Below are 21,108 nucleotides of genomic sequence, written 5' to 3'. Positions count from 1 at the left end.
TCTGGGAAACATACCAGCAGGGATTCGGCAACCTCTGGCTTGCTAGTCAAGTCATTTCACTTCTGAGCCATTAGGTGGCTTGATATAGATATAGATATAGATATAGATATAGATATAGATATAGATATAGATATAGATATAGATATAGATATAGATATAGATATAGATATAGCTTTTTTAGTGAACTGAGAAAGCAGATGAGTGAATCTTTCCTCATCAACACCACAGCTTCCTGAAGAAGAAGAAGAAGAAGAAGAAGAAGAAGAAGAAGAAGAAGGCCTACAGCAAGGAGCAGGATCCCTTATCTGTTTCCAGGCAACGTGTTATGATTTTTATTTTATTTTTTTAAATATACAGAGTCTTGTACTATGGGCATTTCAAATAATGCCTAACCCTTTCAGTTCTGGAGGTAGTTACCAAGATAAGCATAACAGGCATGCAGCTTGTGGTATGTGTGCCTACAGTTGGCAGTGCTCTGTTGGTAGCAGGAGAAATGGAGGGGACACACAGGCCTAAAAACAAACACCACAACTGCTCTTTATGGATACACTTGGGATCTGCAGAAGCGCCAATCAACTGCTACAGCTTCTAAAAAACTGCAAGAGCTTCTGTGGAACAAAAAGCACAACTAAGCAACACAGCGTTCCCTGACATACATAACAGAAAGGTAATAAAGAGGGTGTGTGAACCAAGGTCCCCTTTGGCTTTATTTAATACTAAAGACATTAAAGCTGCAGTCCTGTGCAGAGTTCAGTGATCCTAAGCCTACACCTGGAAGAAGCAAACCATTAGCTACGAGATGCTGAGGTCCTCTAGATTACCCGGGACTACTTCAAGCATCAACTTATATTGAAAGTGAAATCTCCCTGAAACCAATGGGCCACAACTAAGGCATGAGACAGGAAGATGGACTCCATGAATCTACCATACATTGACTCACACTCAATGATTGTTTTATTTTTATTGCTCCTAACTATTCCAGGAAGATTATTCCACAATGTTACACCAAAGTAGAGCCCATGGGCAATCCATGGTGGCGGGAGGGAGTTGGGGTACAAGACTCTCCGTTCCTCCTTTTGCCATCAAGCCTCACTGGCCAGTCTCTTTCTGAGCTGCTTCCGTGGAGATGTCTTGCAAAGCTACCAGTTATTTCTGCCACCAGCCTGCTCAGACTGGGATCTCCAGTGGATGCTCTTGCTGCAAGCCAATATTGCACAGGAATTATTTAGGTTGAATCAGCTAGCAGATGTGGCAGGTTCCCCTTCAAGCCTCCTCCAGAAAAGCTACCTGCAAAAAGAAGCTGTCAATGTCACTTCCACCACCTATTATTATTATTATTATTATTATTATTATTATTATTATTATTAATTCGATTTCTATACCGCCCTTCCAAAAATGGCTCAGGGCGGTTTACAAAGAGAAATAAAACAAATAAGATGGCTCCCTGTCCCCAAAGGGCTCACATTCTAAAAAGAAACATAAGACACACACCAGCAACAGTCACTGGAAGTACTGTGCTGGGGGTGGATAGGGCCAGTTACTCTCCCCCTGCTAAATAAAGATAATCACCACGGTAAAAGGTGCCTCTTTGCCCAGCTAGCAGGGGAACTGGGCCCAGGAACTCTACAGCATGAGCAAAAGTGATTTGTTCCTCCACCTTCCTCCTCCAGAAACAGTGGGACACAGGGAATGCAGGGTAGGGGAACAAGAAGTGGAAGGTGTCTTTCCATCTTAAGACATTAGCAGTGTTTGCAGGGGGCTGGTGATCTGCTTGGGAGTGATGGCCACAGGGGTGCACCAAGATGATTTGGGCACCTGGACTGCCTGGATCCCCCACCCGCGAGGGGGGACCCACATGCATGAGGGCCCCCAAAGCCTCCTTTGGGGGGCCTGCCCCACCAAACCTCGGGGTTTTTTCCCCAAACTTTCCCCCCCTTACCATGGCCGAGGGGTGCCTGTGGCGGGGGGGGGAGTGGAGCAGTCCTTCTCCCTTCTCCCCCCTCCCCTGGCAGCAGAGAGACTGTTCGGGCCAGTGTCTTTAACAAAGTGCAAGGTGCGCCTGCGCCGTTTAGAGATCGTTGCAAGCTAGGTGGCTGCAGAGGCTCCCCGGCCTTTTGGAGGCTCCTCCCAGACCTTGGATGACCGGACTGGGTCCCCAAGGTCTGGGGGTTAGTGCGCCTCTGGATATCCAAGGAGCTGCTTGCAACCAGCTGCATCTGGTTTTGGTTAGGTTGTTGAACAGGATTTCACCCACTTTCCCTTCCTCTCCAGGGAAGCCCATTTCTAGTATGTATACATTGGCATTGACTACCACTGCAAGAATGTTAGTTGCTGATTGCTGAAGTGAGAATAGTAGCAATAGGAAATATGGGGAGGGGAAGTTCTACATCCCAGATTTCCCCCCTCACAAGTTCTCCAGCATTCATAGAAACTCTAGTATGGCTACTCCCAACATTATCTATTAGTATACAGAATGGCAATAGACTAAAGCAGCAAACCTATGCTCACTTAATTGGACACATGCCCTATTGAGTGCAAACATACATAGGTTTGGGCTACCATCTTAGGCATACTTCCTTGGGATTGACACTCTCTGAACTCAGTAGGACTTCCTTCCTAGTAAACATGCATTGTTTCAGACAGAAAGTCCCCTTTGGATTTTCAGTGTAATGTGAGGAGATTGTACTGTTTCTTTTTGTACCCCCATTCTTCATTAGCCTGACTAGCTCTCACCTTTCTACTCTGATGTCTTCTCCCTCTCTGTTTATAAGAGGCCATACTCTCTTAAACTCTGCTCACATGTTCTACATCCTTGCAATCTAGTTATTTATTTCTTTACACATTTTATTTTTGTTGGAATTTGTCTTTCTTGAATGAACAAAAATTGAATGGGTGACCAAAACTTGGTGCAAACTTCCAGATGAAGCTTTGTCCATGCTTTTTAGGAGGAGGATGCTAGGCCTGGTGGTGCCCTTTTTCATACATTCTGCCTAATCTCAATGAACACTAGCTGCCACCATGTAGTCTCAGGGGATTGCTACTACTTGCCAGCTGTTCAGCATCTGACTAACTTGCAAAGAGGCACCTTTTAATGTGGTAATTCTCTTTATTTAGCAGGGGGAGAGCAACTGGCCCTATCCACCCCCAGCACAGTACTTCCAGTGACTGTTGTTGGTGGTGTCTATCTGATGTTTCTTTTTAGACTGTGAGCCCTTTGGGGACAGGGAGCCATCTTATTTATTTATTATTTCTCTGTGTAAACTGCCCTGAGCCATTTTTAGAAGGGCAGTATAGAAATCGAATGAATGAATGAATGAATGACTCTGTAGTGATCAGCTGGGGATCCTTACCAGTGTTTCCTGCAGTAGTGATTCCCAGATGTTGTTGACAACTTCCATCATCCCCAGCCAAAGGCCACTGTAGCTGGAGATGATAGAAGTTGTCATCAACAACATCTGGGGATCCCTGTTACAGGGATCACTGATCCTTACCTATTGTTCATTCCTGGTGGGCAGGCTGTTTCCCCTGCATATACCCCCCTAACCATAGTCTGCAGGAAGTAGTGAGAGCCTAATGAGAATTGTTGACTATTGTTCACTAAAGATAGTTGTTTATGCCTATGCCTATCCCAAAGGGTTGTGTAGACAGGAAGGTGGCATCATAAATACTTGGCTGGTTGTACTCAGTCCCAGCCTTCAAACCCAATGGATTAGGTATTTTCCTGGTGAGTTCCTCTAGAAAGGGTTTTGATGTCTCCTCTAACTAGAGGCAGTCTAGCACTGTCTCTTTAAATATCTAGCCAACTGCTAATGATTTTCTCTTCTAAAGATATATGATGTGTGATTTCTGAAGAAGTTCATAGGTCACTGACTGCAGATAAGCATGTCGGTCAGGAGGCTGGCCGTGAATCCCCTGACCGAACAGCTTCAGAATGATGGCTGAGATGGAGGATATCATATTAGCACTTTGCTACAGTAGCAGCTACAGAAAGCAAAGCAAGCAACCCACCTGAGTGCCATTTACAAAATGCAAATATGGAAAGAAGAGGGGGAATTTAATGCTGCTTATGAGATGTGGGCTTGGAATCCACTGCTAGAAGAATCCAGCTCTGAATTTCCTGCTCACATTTGCTAGCAGGAGAAAGAGGTGATGTATTCATCTTGCTTTCTCTGTTGCCTGCCAAACTGCTCCAATCCTCTGTCTGGCTTCAGGTGGCTCATCAGTTTTCTTGCCTGTGAACGAGAAATAACAAAAGCACTTCATTTGTTGCAGTCATCTCTCTGGAAGGGATAAAACACTGCACCAGTCAGATGCTCCATTCTGCAGCTGATAGCACAATCTCCGCATCCTGTCGCTGTTATTGGAAGGACCGATCCCTTTCATACCTGCTGCACATGACAGCAAAATGAAAACTTCATTGATCTACTGATTTCTCTTTTAGGGAAGAGTATTCTGCTGCATTTTTTCCGGCAACACAGACCAAACTGTTCTTTCAGACGACTCTTACTACATCCTCTGATCGCTAAATAGGAGATGACTGCACTTAATTCTAGAACGGTCTGCTGCAGCAAAAGGGGGAGGGGGGACATTCACACCCTAAAGAGGTTCATCAGCATAAACTTTCATCTAGAGTTGCCAGCTGTTTATGGATAGATGTTCTGTGCCTTTAAGAGCTGCCAAGCAGGCAGAAGTCAACAGATGAAGCTCTTCCAGGTATGGGGAGAGCACTCCAATGTTTTCTGCCTATTTTGCAGCTATTAAAGGCATATAATATCTGTCCATAAAGACTGAAACTCTGCTTTTATCTGGTTATGCCGTTAGCTTTCATGTGCAACAAGATTTTTTTGTTTTCCCCCAAAAGTAAAGATCCACATTGATGGCGCTGATGGTGATGGAGCAGTTGTGAGAGAGTCCAGTCACTAAATCTAAAGCTGCTAACAGCCCAGTCATATAAGCTAACTCTAGGACAGGGATAGGCAACTTCCAATCCAGCGGCTGCTGAACTTCAAGTTCTATCATCCTCACCCACAATTAATTGTGGCTGGGGATTCTGGGAGTTGTAGTTCCACAGCACCTAGGGTGCCAGGGTTGCCTACCCCTGCTCTAGAAAACCCAACTAATTTCAATGGGATCTAGTACCGTGCTTAGATTGCAGCTGAGTTATAGAGGGAATGAGGTAGGCATTAGATTAGATTAGTAACTTTTTGCTTCAGACAAGATATAACTACTTTGTAAAATAGTGTTTGTAAGACAAGATATAACTACTTTGTAAAATAGCAGGGGCTCCAGGACGACAAAGAATGGTTAGATATACTAGAGCAGTGGTTCTTAACATGGGGTCCGCCAGATGTTGCTGAACTACAATTCCCAGCATCCCCAGTCACAATTTATCGTAGAATCACAGCTCAGTGGTAGAACACACATCTTGTCCACACAAAAATCACAGGTTCAGTCTCTGTCAGCGGCTGCAGAGTCAAGTAGTAGATGGTAAGAAAAACCTCTGCCTGGAGAATCTGGAGAGCTGTTGCAATGTCGGAGTAAAAAGCTAGATGGACCAATGGTCTGACTCATATGCTCCCTTTCAGCGGGTTAAGCTACGAATAGGATTTAAGGCCAGCAATGAACCCAAGCTATGGATTTCTGCCTGGAGTGCATTCCACAGTCCAGGAGCAGCTACAGAAAAGGTCTGGTTCTGAGTTGCCACCAGACGTACTGGTGGTAACTGGAGATGGACCTCCTCAAATGACCTTAATGTGCAGTGGAGATCATACAGAAGAAGGTGTTCTCTAAGGTAACTTGAGCCTAGTCTGTTGAGCTTTAAAGGTAAAATAACCAGCACTTTATATTTTGTCCGAAAACATATCGGCAGCCAGGGGCGTAGCTATAATTGAGCAAAAGGGTTCAAAGAACACTGGCCCCCAGCTCCTGAGGGCCCTCCAGCTCCATCCCTCCCTATTTTCTCCATTGTCTCCCTCAATCTGAGGGGCCACCAGAGAGAGGGATGAACACGGGTCCCCTCTTCCCTAGCTACGCCCCTGTCGGCAGCCAGTGCAACTGTTTAAGTACAGGCATATTGATGGAATCCCTCAGGGCTCCATTCTGTCACCAGTGCTTTTCAATATCTACATGAAACCACTGGGTGAGGTCATCAGGAGATTTGGTGCTGGGTGTTATCACTATGCTGATGACACCCAAATCTACTTCTCCTTTTCATCTTCAGGAAATGGCACTTACTCTTTAAATGCCTACCTACAGGCAGTAATGGGCTGGATGAGGGAGAACAAATTGAAGCTCAATCCAAGCAAGACGGAGGTGCTTGTGGGGGCTCAGAATCTGAGGAGTGAGTTAGATCTCCCTGTTCTGGATGGGGTTACACTCCTCCAGAAGGAGCAGGTGCGCAGCTTGGGAGTACTCCTGGACCCAGGCCTCACCCTGGTTTCTCAGGTGGAGGCCATGGCCAGGAGTGCTTTCTATCAGCTTCGGCTGATTCGACAGCTGCGTCCATTCCTTGAGGAGGATGAACTCAAAACAGTGGTGCACCAGCTGGTAATCTTCCGGCTTGACTATTGCAATGCGCTCTATGTGGGGCTGCCTTTGTACGTAGTTCAGAAACTTCAATTAGTTCAGAATGCGGCAGCCAGATTGGTCGCTGGGGTAACCCGGAGAGACCATATTACACCTATTTTGAAACAATTGCACTGGCTGCCAATATGTTTCCGGGCAAAATACAAAGTGCTGGTGATTAACTTTAAAGCCCTGAATGGTTTAGGCCCGAGTTACCTTAGAGAGCGCCTTCTTCTGCGTGATCCCCACCGCACATTAAGGTCATCTGAGGAGGTTCGTCTCCAGTTACCACCAGCTCGTCTGGTGGTGACTCAGAGGCGGGCCTTCTCTATGGCTGCTCCGGGGCTGTGGAATGCGCTCCCTGAGGAAATCGGTAATTTGAATTCTTTATTAGCCTTCAGGAAAGCCCTTAAAACGTATTTGTTTGGCCTGGCTTTCCAGGGTCTTTAAATTCTAACCCGATTTTGGGGCTTTTAATTACTGGAATTGTTTAATTGCTGTTTTAAAATGTTTTTAAATTGTTGATCGTTGTTATATTGTTTTTAATTTGTTTTAGCTTTTTATTGTTTTAGTGGTTTGTTTTAATTGGAAACCATCCTGAGCCATTTTGGAAGGGCGGTATATAAATCAATCAATCAATCAATCAATCAAATAAATAAATAAATAAATAAAGTGGTATTTCTGGGATACCCCAGAGATCAATCTGGCTGCCTCATTTTGGACTAAATGAAGTTTCTGAACTAAGTACAAAGGCAGCCCCAAGTAGAGCACATTGCAATAGTCAAGCCTGGAGGTTACCAGCTGGCGCACCACTGTTTTGAGACCATTTTCAAAACCATAGCCTCCACCTAAGATACCAGGGTGAGGCCTGGGTCCAAGAGTACTCCCAAGCTGCATACTTGTTCCTTCTGGGAGAATGTAATCCTGTCCAGGACAGGAAGATCTAGCTCATCTCTCAAATTCTGAATCCTTACAATGAGCACCTCAGACTTGCTTGGATTCAGTTTCAATTTGTTATCCCTCATCCAGCCCATTACTGCCTGTAGGCAGTCATTTAGGGAATGAATGCCATTTCCTGATGATGATGATGATGATGATGATGATGATGATGATGATGATTGATGATGACAAGGAGAAATAGGTTTGGGTGTCATTAGCATACTGATAACCTCACCCAGCAGTTTCATGTATATATTGAAAAGCATTGGTGACAGAATGGAGCCCTGAGGGACACCATATAGCAGCTCCTGTTTTGAGGAGCAGCTGTCACCAAGCTCTACCATCTGGAGTCTCCTCAAGAGATAGGAGTGGAACCACTGCAAATCAGTGCCTCCTATCTCCAGCTCCCCCAGGGTGATCCAGAAGGATACAATGGTTGATGGTATCAAATGCCGCCAAGAAATCCAAAAGAACCAGCAGAGTCACACTCCCTCTGTTGATTCCCCAGTAAAGGTCATCCATCAGGCCAACCAAGGCGGTCTCAACCCCATAGCCAGTTTGAAATGGGTCTAGATCATCAGTTTCCTCCAAAACTGCCTGGAGCTGGTCGGCCACCACCTTTTCAATCACCTTGCCCAACTAAGGGAGATTGGGCTGTAACTATCCATCACTAAGGGATCCAGGGAAGGCTTCTTAAAGAGTGGTCTAACCGCTGCCTCCTTCAAACAAGGGGGCACCCTACCCTCCCCTCCCTCAGCAATGCATGAATGATATTAAACAGGCCACCTCCAACAATCTCCTTGCTAGATACAGGGGCTGATAGGACTATAGCTCCCATCATCCCCAGCCACAATGGCCAATAGTCAGGGATGATGGGAACTCTAGTCCAAGAACAGCTGGAGGGCCAAGGTTGTGCAGCCCTGCTGTACACAGATTGTATGTGCATTGAACATAATGGTTGAGTAGTGCTTTTGCTCCCTCTATAGTAGTTTTTGCAACATGTGCAAGCAGCAGCTCACTTAATGGAAGCAAAGATGGGCTGTGTTGTAGTAATATTCTCCACACGACAGGTCCACGTGAAGCCAGAGCTGATGACATCTGTGGCCACTGCAATTATTAGTTGAAAGGCCATTTTGGTGGCCTTGTATAATATGAATGCTAAGATAGCTTAGCAAAGCAAAACAAAGCACACACAATCTAATAAAAATGTATTTTCAACTCTACAGGAACCTTAAAAAGCCAAGCACTCTCCATTTGTGTGGTAAATTAATATCCCTTGTAGGGGGAAAAGAACTAATGTTCTCAGCCTGTCATTTCAGGTTTATCGCATTGTCAGTAGCTTTTTCAACATATCAGGCAAATGGTATTTGACTCTAATCCTACTTTCACCACTGCCAATATTTAGATAATAAGTGAGTTCTAGAGCTTATCATTGCAGCGGGGGCAGGCAACCGCTCTAGGTTCAAAATGGTTTTAAGGGTTGCCATGTCTCTTCTGTCATGGGATGATAATATACCACAGAACGGTTGTGAGGCACAATTGATTCGACTGATCTGTGAAGTTGTATGAGATTGTTGAAGAATAGGAGTCTCCGAAAAGATGCAAAACATCACTCTTTATTCCCAGCTACATGCCGATTAACAGGAAGGGCAAAGATGGGGTGGGGGAGGAGGAAAGCATGGCATGGCACACTGAAAGCTGTGTAGGCCCTGATACATGTTTAGAAGCAGTCCATTCCCCCCCACCCCGCCCCACCCCGCCAGCTGCTATTATTTTCATCCAGTATGCACTGAGGAATTGTGCAATGTTGTGTCCTTCCCTAGTGCATTCTGTGTTTTAAAACAAAGGTGTCCAGGAAGAGTGGGCCGCCACATCCTTCTAGTGTCGCTGTTGCCACCACCTGCACAAACACAGCATTAAATGGCCAAATGAGGAGACCTGCACTGCTGCCATCACCAGTAAGCCCCCTGCCTAAACTATGCAATATTTCCCACCCCCTGGAAATGACAAACAGCCTTGTGAATTGGCAGCAAAAATAGAGGGTTTGGTCAGCACTAGTTTTAGCTATCTTAACTGAGTTTCAGAAAGAGTAAAATCTCAGGATTAAGGGGCCAGGTTCAAAGGGGGAGAGACTATTTTCTGATGTGCTTGAAGGTTTTTCCATTGTCTTTGACCAACTGCCATCCTCTAGGCTCCACCCCATCCCATCAACCTCCAGTCCCTAATCAGCAAGGCACCACCTCTTAGCTTAGCTCCCAGGCTCTTGTTGGAGCTAGGGCCCTGGCAGCATCAGCTCTCAGCTGCAATGTCTCATAGTAAGCACTGGGGAGAGGGTTAGGATCATGGATAAAAGTGCTGGATTCCTCCTCTCTTTGATCTTCCAGTGTTAGTCTTCATTTTGTCTCTCCAGAGATGGCTGTTTTGGTCTCTCTCTCTTCAGCCATGAGGTACAGCTGAAATTAAGCTGCAGGCTTTTCCACATTTGTTTGTAACCTTTTCTTTAAATAAATCCTTGTAGTTCTTCAATCCTAAAGAACTGTCTCAAGATCTCTTGCTTTGCTGTTTTCTCACCAAACTGGTTTTGCTTTGCAACTTGGGGACTGAACTGCCATTCTTCCACTACAGCTCTGTCTTTAGAGATCTGGCAGCATTCTAGACTCTGGGCATAGCTGGATTCAAAAATCTCCACCACAGTTCCTTCTTTTTCTAGAGCCCTATCCACACCTTCAGTCTCAAGTGACTGGGCATGCAGAAGGTCTATGCAGACCTTCATAAGAACATAAGAACATCCCTGCCGGATCAGGACCAAGGCCCATCTAGTCCAGCATCCTGTTTCGCACAGTGGCCCACCAGATGCCGCTGGAAGCCACAGGCAGAAGTTGAGGGCGTGCCCTCTCTCCTGCCGTTACTCCCCTGCAACTGGTACTCAGAGGCTTCAAATGAACACTGTAGGTCAGGGGTGGGGCAAGTGGCTGTGACCCCTTATGCACATTTAGTCACCTGAAACTGAAGATATGAACAGGACTTTGCTTGGTATTATTTTTAAACATTATCATATATTAAGTGTTGGTTGCCTCACACTTTTGTAAATGCTGAATCAGGCAACAGAGATTCTGAGAATACAAGAGGGATAAGCACAGTAAACATATTTAAAAGGGCAGGAAATGAATGAATAATGCAGAAATAACAGAATATTTAAAATGAAGCACCAAGCAAGCAGTTTTACAGAGGGGTAACAGAAAGCTAGATACAACTACATATCAAATGGAATAACCAACTGTCCTTAAAAAGGGTGGGGGGACACACCAATTATGTGAATGAGAATAAGATCAAGATAGTGTTGTATGATAAGACAAAACTGAATACATCAACCCAGCACAGCACATCAGGAATGCTGTGCTCGCTTGGGGGAAAGAGTGTTATGTGCAGACACACCCTGCTATGGGGAAAGCATGGAACATAGGCAGCTGCCACATACCGTGTCAGGCCATTGATCCATCTAGCTCATATTGTCTTCACAGACTGGCAGTGGCTTCTCCAAGGTTGCATGCAGGAATCTCTCTCAGCCCTATCTTGGAGATGCCAGGGAGGGAGCTTGGAACCTTCTGCATGCTGGCATGCAGGTGCTCTTCCAAGAGCGGCCCCATCCCATAAAGGGAATTTCTTACAGTGTTCACATGTAGTCTCCTATTCAAATGCAAACCAGAGTGGACCCTGCTTAGCAAAGGGGACAAATCATGCTTGCTACCACATAAGAGCATTAGAATAGCCCTGCTGGATCAGGTCCAAGGCCCATCTAGTCCAGCATCCTGTTTCATACAGTGGCCTACCAGATACTGCTGGAAGCCACAGGCAGGAGTTGAGGGCATGCCCTCTCTCACCACAAGACCAGCTCTCCTCCATTATTAATATATTCAATGAAAAGAAGCACAGACAACGACAGTCCTTGGAGAGGAGAGCTGGTCTTGTGGTAGCAAGCATGATTTGTCCCCTTCGCTAAGCAGGGTCCACCCTGGTTGCATATGAATGGGAGACTAGAAGTATGAGCACTATAAGATATTCCTCTTAGGGGATGAAGCCGCTCTGAGAAGAGCATCTAGGTTCCAAGTTATCTCCCTGGCATCTCCAAGATAGGGCTGAGAGAGATTCCTGCCTGCAACCTTGGAGAAGCCGCTGCCAGTTTGTGTAGACAATACTGAGCTAGAAGGATCTATGGTTTGACTCAGTATATGGCAGCTTCCTATGTTTCTAATCCTCTTTTCTCTGAAGGAAGGACAATGGCTTTCTAGACAACAAGGAGTGGGGAAAAGGAATTGTCCTGAGAAAGTCATATTTATTAAGAATAAAGAACCCAAGAAAAGGGTGACCTCTGTGACACTCATGCAAAGAAAACCTCCTGTTTTCATTCTCAACCTGTCTGGCACCCGCAGTGCTTGGTGACATAAGTTAATTGCACAACGATCAGGAGATAAAGCAGTAATTGAAATGTAAGGTACCATGCAATGTGCACTTTATTTCCCCTTTCCCCAAATAGAGTTTGATCACTGATTTGCACCAAAGCACTCTCTGCCTGCCTCTGGGAGCCTCTTGGACCACAGCTGCAACAGCAATGCAACAGCACCCTGATGAGCGCACCGAAGTGCTTCAGAGCACACAGAGCCACGGGAGGGCCTTAACAATGTCTCTGCAGCAGGATGTCTTTTCGAGGATGAAAGGGAAAATACAAGGCAGAGCAAGTACGTCCTCCTCCTCGTCATCTCCATCTTGCATGAGCAAACTAACATGGCAGCACCTGGTGTTTCAAGGTTTACCTGGGTGACGGAGAGGATGAAAAGGAAAGAAGTTAGGGACATTTTTCTGTCTTATCAATGAAGTCAATAAAGCTGTGTACATGTTAGACTCTCTCACAGTTTCCCTGTTAGAAACACCAAGAGAGAGAGAGAGAGAGAGAGAGAGAGAGAGAGAGAGAACAAGCAACCTTTCCTTCTTTAAAAAGCAAGCGCATACACACACACACACACACACACACTTGCTTTTTAAAGAAGGAAAGGTCTGCTTGTTTTAATTTCACTTGTGAATAAGGAGGCAAAGGATGTCAAAGTGACTTGGACTGCTAACAGCACAGGTAATGAAATGCAGCCCTCTGGGCCACAGAACTTCTCACAGCTTTGGCTATATCAACACAACCTGAAGGGCTAGGCATGCGTTGTCATCTTTGTTGGACATAAGAAGAAAGTGATGCACAGGGATGTCAGACTTGAACAGCTAAAGCTGGAACGTGCATCTCTGTCCTGACTCCTTTATCCAGTGGGCCATTATCCTACCTTGTGTAAATAGAACAGCAGTACAACTTCTCAAATCTGGTTCTTTTTTATTCGTGATTATTTATTTATTTATTTATTTATTTATTTATTTATTTACTTGATTTATATACCGCCCTTCCAAAAATGGCTCAGGGCGGTTATGTTTGCTCATCCTGGATATTGTTTCTATATCCTAAATGTCACTGCTTGCTCTTTGTTCTGGTCTCCCCCATCTCTTGGTTCAGATTCATACAGTGAGAAATCGAGAAATGCTATACACCTGATGGGGAACATAGGAACATAGGAAGCTGCCATATACAGAGTCAGACCATAGGTCCATCTAGATCAGTATTGTCTACACAGACTGGCAGTGGCTTCTTCAAGGTTGCAGGCAGGAATCTTTCTCAGCCCTATCTTGGAGATGCTGCCAGGGAGGGAACTTGAAACCTTCTGCTCTTCCCAGAGCAGCTCCATCCCCTGAGGAGAATATCTTACAGAGCTCGCACATCAAGTCTGCCATTCATATGCAGCCCGGGCAGACCCTTTTTAGCAAAGGTGCTACCACAAGACCAGCTCTCCTCTCCTACATACATCAACCTACATACATGCAGACCCTCACTGTGCATATAATGAGGTCTTTCACAGGATTTTTGGATGTGTGGAAGTAAGGTTAGAGGAAAACCTGGATAGATGTGATTGTGTGGAAGCAAGGGAGGAGGAAGAGCTACCCAGATTTTCCTCCTACTTTGCTTCCACACAACCAAAAATTGGGAGCACACACAGCTAGGGATGTGTACGGAACCTGGAGGGGAAAGTTCAAAGACGGGGGGATAAGGGCAGGGGAGGGTGCACTTACCCCTCCCTCCCTCCCTCCCTCCGCTTTCCCCCTGCCAGTGCTCCATCAGTAAAAGCTCCATCAGGGTGGCAGCCTACCTCCCCGCCACCCCGTTCCCTCTTTGACCAGAAGTACCATGAAGTAGCTGGTGCGAGCACCAGGTATTTCCTGGTACTTCTGGCCAAAGAGGGAACGGGGTGGCAGGAAGGTAGGCTGCTGCCCCGACAGAGCCTTTACTAACAGAGTGCCAGTGGGGGGAAAGCGGAGGGATGGGTAAGTGCACCTTCCCCCACCCTTAAAGTTACCCCCCCCCCATCTTCAAGCCTTCGAACTGCCCGGTGTTCGAACATGTTTGGAGGCCAATAACAGGTCATTCAGTGTGGATGACACACACAGCTCCCAAACCCAGGTAGAACACAGTGAGGTCTTTCACACAACCTCATTGGGGAGGGCAGTCCGGCTGAGGGGAAGGCAGGAGTTTGCCTGCCTTTCCTGGCAGACAAGCAGCCGCCGTCCTCCCCTCCACCACACCACACATCCACACCAGCAGTGATGCTACGGAGGAAGATGCTGGGAGCGGGAGTCATTCCCCCCTCCCGCATCCTAGGGTGCCCCAGCGCATGAGAACGGTGGCTGCTCTTGTTAGTGCATCCACTATGCTTGGCACCACCACTCCTCCCTCACCAGCTCACTGCTGGAAATGGCAGTGGGCAGGGGAGGGGGGGTCCATTTAACTTGCTAGCAATCACCCAGACAATCACCAGCCAAGGTTAAGTGAACCACAGGCTCGATTAACCTCGGCTAAACAGCAGGTTAACAAGTGGGGTTTGGTGTGGCGGCAGCACCGGGAGCCACCTTGCTCCCGGTGCTTCACATGCGCAGCCTCACCCAGGATTCGCCTGGATTAGGCTGTGCATGAAAATACCCTCTGTTGTTTGAATGCATGAATGACCTCAATGTGCAATGCAGGACATATGTATGTACCAAATTCCTGTCATTCAAGCCCCTTAAAAAGGAGTGGAATGACAATATGAGTTGAACATAAGTGCATATAGATATAAACATAAATGCCCAGTAAACCGTGCCAAAGTTGGATGTAACAAGGTTTGGGATTTGAACTTAATTTCGTAGAACTTGGTAATTGCCCTGCAAATGCCTGTAACGTTAGCAATGAAATGAAAGTATTAGAGTTTGCATCTAGAATGTTAGCAGGGTACTAAAGGTAATAATATGTGAGCGGGAGACAATGTTAATCTCAACTCACAAGTCTTCTGTTTTTAGTAATTTTGTTAATGGGAAGAACATCTGAACTAATTTAACTTAGAACTAAATTATTTTGTGGAATAATATATATGTATATATATGTATAATGGCTTAGAAATAAAACATCTGTGCAGGGCTTATAATATGGATATCTGCTGCTGTCTTCAGTTATTTCATCTTCCGGTTGTATTATGACATTGGAGACCTTGAAGCATTATTGAGTTCTTATTGCAGTTGGGAGTAAATCCCCTGGATAATATAGGAGCGCACTGGATATGCAAAGTGCCTTTTGTTATGTGCAATCGCTGGTACGATTTGACTTGAGCACTTGAGCAGGCCTGCTGAGTTGGATCACTGACCCTTATAGTCCAATATCCCAGCCTATATCTTTGATCCAATGAGATGCATGTCCATTACATGTTTCCCTGTGTGGTTGGTCCCCACCCACCCAGCAGCTCCTGTACCAAACCCCCAAACTGCTTTTTTAACTCTGAGGAGTTCACTGAATAACCTACTGTTAAAAGGAAACATTTTCAGAAAAATCTCAACTGTACACCCCCATCTAGATAATTTCCACTGAAAGTGGACAATACTAAATGCAATTGTCAGTGTGCATTCTAGTCTCCTTTGATCGGTTTCAAATGTCCCACTCCATTTCAGCTTTTTTTTTCCACATGGAGCAATTTCAGAAAAGTAGCTATATTTCATCCATAGCAGCAAGAAGACAGCCTGGAGGCTAATTGAAGGATTGTGATAGGAGCATTTGAAACCAAAAGCCTCTTCTATCTAGGGTTGCCACTTTTTTGTTACCGGCTTTTTTCCCTTGGTTTTTAACAGCAGCCAGGCCCATAGAAATGTAATAGGTGAAACTTCTCTCACTTCTTGTCTGCATTGCCAGGTTAAATTTCACCCACTAAATTCCTTTATGTTGTACCACTTTTAAAGGCACAAGAGCAAGTGTTTAAAAGATGGCAATGGTTAACAAGATTTATAGAGCTCTCTCTTTTTTTCCTTGACAAATGAGCTGTTTTTAACAACTGCATAGCAGGTGAAATTCAATGGATGTAACTTTCCCATCTGTTGCATCTGCCTGCTTGGACATTCTTATGCTTATAATTATTTATATTCCACATTTCCATGTTAAAAACAGGCACAAAGAAGCTTAAAACATTTTTTAAAAACCTGTAACATAATATTAAATATATAATACCACTAACAACAATCTATAAGCAGCCATCTAAAAACAGATGTTTCATTGATCTAATAAAAATAGTCTAAAAGGAAAAAGTCTTCAACTGCTGTTTAAGCAGTGAAAAAGGTAGCTGGTGGATCACTTGGGGGTGGGGAGCGTTCCATAGGTGTGGCACCACCACGAAGAAGACCCTGTCTCTGGTACCAGCTGAATCATGTTCCAACCAGAGACAAGCCAAAAAGCAAAGACTTCAAGGCAGATCTAGGGGCCCTGGCATTCATACAAGAGCAGGCAGTCCTTAAGATAGCCTGGCCCCAAGCCATCTAGGACAGGGGTGTCAAACTATAGCCCTCCAGTTGTTGTTTGCTTACAACTCGCATTATCCCTGGCTACTGACTGTTGTGACTGGGGATGATAGGAGTTGTAGGCCAACAACAGCTGGGGGAGGGCTGCAGTTTGACACCCCTGATCTAAGGCTTTAAGGGCCATTGATTGGTCACTACTTTGAACTGAGCCCATAAGTGAATGGGCAGCTGGGGTAATTGTGATAATGTCAGTGTTATATGGGCCTTTTGTCTAGCCCCAACCAGAATCCTGGCTGCTGAATTCTACACTAATTCTGCCTCCAAATGGTATTTGTAGGCAACCTCCATAGCTCATATAGCTGCAGTCAAGACTGAATAACAGTAAGAAGAGCATGGGTCACAGAAGCCAGGTCTCCCAAATCCAGGCAGCATTGCAGCTGCCATATACCAGCCAAAGCTGGGTAAAGGCACTTCTTGGTACGTACAACTGATGCCACCTGTGCCTCCCGGGACAACTGAAGTTCCTGAAACATCCTCAGTCTTTAAGGCAGAGTGCAACCCCATTCAAGGAACTGGGAAGGCCACACTAATTGGGTTCACACCTGCCACACTGCAGTCAAGAACACAGTGAGCCAGTTCAGACGAACAGCCCCCCAAAAACGCAATCATGTCAGGGCTGCTGCAAGGACATGTCTGCTCTGATGTCATTAGAGGATGTGTTGAGGCCTTCTCGGCACATCCATTACTCACGTCTAATGGGTCACCCCTCTACATGCACTGCAATATCTTAAACATGGGTTTGTAGCATGTGTGCGGTGATTCGCCCTTCCATAGGGGTGCTCATCTAAATCACTCCTAACACACGAGTAAAGGACTGCTAAGACTGCATTGGCACATCTTTTAATGATATCGGAGCAGGAGTGTTTGCTTGACCTGGCTCTATGTTTTTTTAAAATACAGAAGTTAATCCAAAGAGTCAGTTGTTGGCAGCAGGTATGAGTTTTAGTGTTCGCTACCTTTACTCTTTTCTCCAGTTGTTATACAACTTTGCCTCCTAAAAACAACATGGAATTCTTATAATCCTCCCTGTCCTACAAATAGAGCCATCCTTTGTGATATCCCAAGACTAATGGTTGTCTATTACAGCAGAACAGGCCTGAATCGGCAACATGAAGAAGGGCCTGCAAACACAGATCTGCAACAACAGGTCATGAGTAAAGTCTAGAGGCTGATGAGGTTAAACCTTTTAAGCAGATACAGGTGTAGAAGAGGACCACTCTTTGCTTGTCCCCGTTCTGTGAGAATAGTGTTGCAAAGGTCAGCTAAATGTCTCTGCCAGCAGGGCTTATCCAAAGAGTGGGACTCCACAGATGCTATTGCGCGTATCAACTGTTGTCGAGAGCTACAGTAAACCTCATCTAATTCATATATCCTTTCTCATAGGTACACATAGAGATGCCACCATTTCTTCTGCTAGGGCTGCAGTGCCTAAGCTTCCCTCTGCGAATGGAAAAAGAGTGATGGAGAAAGAGACATCACCTGTTCATGTGTTGGCTCTCCTTCAGCTTTAAAAAGCAGAGGAGTTATTTCTGAAAAGGTGGTCTCCCTAGCCCAATGTTGTCTCAAAGGATGAGATTACTGTGCTGTTCATAGCTGTGCAGAGCAAGCAGTTACAGCCGGCCAGCTTGTCAAGTCATAGCACTGCAGGAATGGAAAGAAGTGCTGAAATGCCATCTTCTGTACAAAGACTGTGTGGCACTGGTCAAGTTGCTTGTTTTGAGCCAGAAACAATGCATGTACCCTTTAAAAGCCCTGAGGGAAAATTTGGGCCCTTCTTCACTCACTTCCCTCTGTAGCAAGCAGATTCCATTGTTGCCCTACATTGGGTTAAGATAGGCGACCAGAAGGGCAGAAGATACAGCAACTGTCTTCTTCTTCTTCTTCTTCTAGGGAAAAATGGTGTAGCAAGGCCAGAAAGAAGGCCCCATAACGGCTATTTACCAACCACCAGGAAAAAAGAAAACCCTTCCTGGGCTACAAATGATTATACAATCCAGAGGGACACAGGAACTTCCATAGTATCTTCATGAACAAACCCCAGAACATCATTCTGGAAATCAGACTCCTGAGGCGGAACCTCAGTGCCTAAGCCTTGCAGTTCTCTAAAGAATACCTCCCATTCTAAACTAAAAGCCAAACCATCACAAAGAATGTGGTCAACTGTTTCCCTCACTCCACAATTTGCACATTGATCAGATTTGAATCTGCCTATAAAAAACCACTGTATTCTTTGTTAGTGCCTTGGAACTTTTAAAGGAACATGTTCTGTCTCTGAGTGAAGACTAAGCAACCCCTGGAGTGGACATGGAACATTGCACCCCCAGACCCCAATAAAGAAAGGACACACTGAGTTGGAATAAAATAGGGCCATTTTATTAATGTACAGCGGAATGAGACTTGCAATGAGGTACCTAACTAACCAGAATGAGGGTACTCCTCCCATGTGAGAGCACCTCCTAGGGAGGGCCGTCCCACACCAGGTGGGGTGGTGCCAGGTCCTGACTTCTCTCACTGCAAGGCTTTACCCCACTGAGGAGGGGCAACCCAACCCATCCCCAGCTCAAACCTCCAAACTCTGAGTTTGTGAGACCAGCCACCCCACCCCCCAAGTGGGAGCCATTCCCAACCCTCCGGACCACAAAAACCCTGAAGGGCTGTTCCTTGGGCCCCCCTCATCCCAAATGGCCCTCCAGCTGAACACTGTTAATCAATCTGCCTACCCAAGACCGACACTCTCCTGCCACAAAGGCGGGGCAAACCTCTGTTTTGCCCCACTTACCTCCATCCTACTAGTGTTTCCTGAATACCTCGTTGCAAGTCCCGGAGGAACTGCTAGTTCCCCTGATCAGACAGACGTACTCCATCTCCCCTGAAGAGCAAACCGGCCTGGACCCAGGAGCCCGGATGTGGGAGCACCGTCCCATCCAAAGCGGTGACCCCCTGCCGGTTTCCTTGTTCATCTTTCTGTGTGCCCGAGTGAAGCCCAGTGAAGCCCCAAGGCCAGTGGACCCGCTTGGCCCTTCCACCTCCATTGTGGAACCAAGTTGAACTTAGGAGCTTCACATGAAGAAATTTAGCAGGGGAAGTTTCCCCCACTGCTTTTCTCCTATTTTCCCCTGCTAAATTTCTACATGTCTGGTTGCTGTTAAAAGCACAGAAGCAAGGCCAATGAAAAGGTGTTAATCCTAGGAAAAGAGCTGAAACGAGTCCAAAAAAGAAATCTTCTTAGTTTTTAGTGCATCTAAGAATTCTGGATCAAATTCTATGCATCCCTCTGCTTTGTTAACTCAGAGTTAATTATGCATGATTCTGTCCTCTTGCATGGGGATAGAATGACATCCCTTTCAAAAACAGTCATTTAGAAGCTACTCTCTGTTTTTTAAATCATTTTGGACTTTGAACTCCTGCTGAGCATACATGTGCATCTTTCTGTCTTTAGCAGCTGCCAGATCTGGAGGCCTAATCAATGCAAATGATTGATAGCAAATCAATTAACTCAGACAATAGATCAGAATGAAAGAGCTTTCACTAAATTAATAAGAGTCCAAGTCTTTTAAGAAAAGTGTCAGATAAGGACGGCTCAGTCTTCTGGGACAGCAGCCTCCAGAATTCAGTATCCAAAGGCAATGAGCAGCAAAAAGCTCTATCTTAATAGATTTCCCCCCCTGAAATATTCAGATATTTTCACTAATGGGTATTGAAAGCATGTCTGCAGAGAAGTGATGCAACAGTGAACTCTCTTTCAAAAGGGAGTGTATAGGTGCCGGCCATTATCTCTGTCACCTCCAAAGAGCAGGTAACTGCAACCCTGACTCCATTAAAAAAAAACATTAAATTTAGTGCATATTTTGGTTATTTGGGAAAGTGCCCCATAGAGAGGCTTGGCTGACCCCCAGAAATCCCTACCTTTTGCATTTCTTCCTGGAAGACACAATGGGAGCTAATGCCAGTCAGTTGCAAAAACCCTGCCTCATGTTCCATACACCAAACATCATCCCCATACAGATCTGAAGTCTTCCCATATAGATCTTACACTCCTCTTGTGAGAGACTGAATTGCACAAACACACACTTCTTTCCCTCTCCCACAGAAGACCAGAACCATTTCTTATTATTTAGAATAGTTATGTTCCACTTCTCAACAAAAAGTTCACAAAGCAGTTTACATGGCAAAAAGTAATACAGAAATGCTTCCTGTACCAAAAAAGAATGACAATTTAGTGAGAAACACAATGGAGACACCAGTAACAGTTACTGGGAGGGCCACTATCCTGTAGTGAATAAAGACAGTTGCTATCCCTCTGCTACATATAAGGCTCACCTCTTCAAAAGGTGCAGTCACCTCAAACAACAACAGCAGCAGCAGCAAGGAGTGAACCTATGCCAGAAGTGAACATGTTTTTCCTGCCTTCAGTAAGATTTATCTCTAAGAAGGAGGACTGCTGAGCATTGCAACTTCCGAGCTTTTAACAGCTGTGTGGCAGGTAGAAGCTGAACAGGTGCAATCTTTTGCATCCCGGAAGTTCCAGTTTAATTTTTGCTTATCAAGCAGCTATTAAAGGCACAGAATGTTAGTAGAGAAACAGGTGACATCCCTAGCCAGGAATCCAGACCAGTATTCTCCAATGCATGCGTGTAAAGTTTTCTT

At 45.4% G+C, this 21,108-nt stretch overlaps 1 long non-coding RNA gene across 1 annotated transcript; it reads right to left on the bottom strand.

Moving 5' to 3' along the window:
* Positions 1–936: 936 nt before the first annotated feature.
* On the bottom strand, positions 937–20,960 carry LOC128342233 (uncharacterized). The gene is made up of 3 exons (XR_008314850.1): positions 20,782–20,960; positions 4,009–4,232; positions 937–1,287 (listed from the first exon to the last, which is right to left on the bottom strand). It is a non-coding gene; the product is annotated as an uncharacterized LOC128342233 (long non-coding RNA).
* Between the last annotated feature and the right edge of the window lie 148 nt (positions 20,961–21,108).

Source organism: Hemicordylus capensis, chromosome 2, assembly GCF_027244095.1.
Source record: "Hemicordylus capensis ecotype Gifberg chromosome 2, rHemCap1.1.pri, whole genome shotgun sequence".
NCBI classification, from domain to species: domain Eukaryota; kingdom Metazoa; phylum Chordata; class Lepidosauria; order Squamata; family Cordylidae; genus Hemicordylus; species Hemicordylus capensis.
Note: the sequence above shows the minus strand (reverse complement) of the source record. Positions and strands in the feature narration are given on the sequence as shown.